At 39.4% G+C, this 1,625-nt stretch overlaps 1 non-coding gene across 1 annotated transcript; it reads left to right on the top strand.

The window, feature by feature from the left end:
- The first annotated feature begins 656 nt into the window (after positions 1-656).
- TRNAC-GCA (transfer RNA cysteine (anticodon GCA)) lies at positions 657-728 on the top strand. The gene has a single exon. It is a non-coding gene; the product is annotated as a tRNA-Cys (tRNA).
- The last annotated feature ends 897 nt before the right edge of the window (positions 729-1,625 follow it).

The raw sequence follows: 1,625 nt of genomic DNA, 5'->3' as shown, positions 1-1,625 counted from the left end.
AGATGCATTGGCTGATAACATATCCATCGCCCTTCCTTGGTCCGTCCCCATAGCAAGCTTCCTATTGGCTTCTCACCCCGGACGGAGACTCGCTCTTCTCGTCCAGAAGAATAGTTGTCTTCCTGGTTAACTAGTCATTGGTCTTTGGCACCAAAGAAAGTCGAGAAGGTTGGGACGCAAGGTGGTTGTCGCTCAAGCAACTGTGGAAGCAGACTCCGTGAAAAAGTCGTGTGCATCAAAGAAAAGAAATGGAAGGGCTCTCCCTCTCTATCTTGAACCTAGCTCTGCCCAGTTTGGATGAACAAAGTGCGCAATGCGTGGAGTGAGATCACTACCATACCTTTTTCAATTTTTCTAGTGAACATAGGCTTCGAGTGCGTACCAGGCGAGACTATGACTGAGTCAAGCGGACACCCGCTGCGACTGAAAATCCACATTTGATTTTTCAATAGAAAGGTAAGAGAAAGCTTTGAACATTATGAATTTGGAGATCGAAATTGAAAGGATGAATCAAACCCAATCAAAAGGGAAGAAGGATTAGGATTTCTTTGACTTTTAGGAAAAATTAAGGAAAACAGAACTCAAGGTGCAAGTACAATAAAAAGCAGTTCAGTAATCCTGGAAAGTTTTCATCTATTTTGTATTTGTAGCATTTTGGCGACATGGCCGAGTGGTAAGGCAGAGGACTGCAAATCCTTTTTTCCCCAGTTCAAATCCGGGTGTCGCCTGATCAACAAAAAATCTCTATTGAATATGTTGATTAAATTACTGATTTCACTCATCGTTATACTGAGCCTCTATTGAAAATGTTAAACAAATGTTTTGAACAACTTTCATTTAAACTGCAGTTTTTACGAGGCGTTCAGAATTTAATTAATTATTTGGTTTTGTTATTTCCACTGAGATTTTCAAATTATGAGATGTATATGAGTAACCGAGAGGTTTGCCTGGGGGCTATTTATGATTTATGTTTGCCGAGAACTGTATACGAACTATGTTTTGCCCGATGGGCCGATTATGATTTTCATCACTTTCACTATAAATTACATTGAACCTCTACTGAAATGGTTAAAAAGACATTTTTCAAAGGATTTTATTGAAATTGGAATTTAACGAGATGATTTGAATTGTGTCATGTTTTGGAAGCGTATTGTACCTACCGTGGTGCTATGACGTGGTTTACGTGATTTCTTACTGCTCAGTCTTTATTTACTTTTATTACTTACTGAGTTGGCATACTCACATTACTCCATGCACCTTGTGTGCATATTCAGGTATTTCTAAGCTCGGTGGCAGGTTCATCGGAGTTAGCAAGGTAGTTGTTTGGCGATCACAGCCCTACTTTTCTCCCTCCTTATTCTCTCTTAGTGTATTCTTGTGATTTTCCAGGCCATATTGGTCTTGATGTTGTTAGACAATTGTAGTAGATGCTCATAACTAGTGACACCCCGATGTGGGGCTTTCTTTCCGCACTATTGTTTGTTTTTAAACACTATATAAAGGTTTATTGTTAAATAGATTCAATTTTATCCTAACAAGGGAAAATATTAATTGGTTTTTGGCTTGTGTCGGCTAGCCTAGTTCCATGATAGGTGCCATCACGACAGGGTATGTTTTGGGATCGT

This window comes from Nicotiana tabacum, chromosome 7 (genome assembly GCF_000715075.1).
Source record: "Nicotiana tabacum cultivar K326 chromosome 7, ASM71507v2, whole genome shotgun sequence".
NCBI classification, from domain to species: domain Eukaryota; kingdom Viridiplantae; phylum Streptophyta; class Magnoliopsida; order Solanales; family Solanaceae; genus Nicotiana; species Nicotiana tabacum.
The sequence above is the reverse complement of the archived record's forward strand: the minus strand, read 5'-3'. Positions and strand labels throughout refer to the sequence as shown.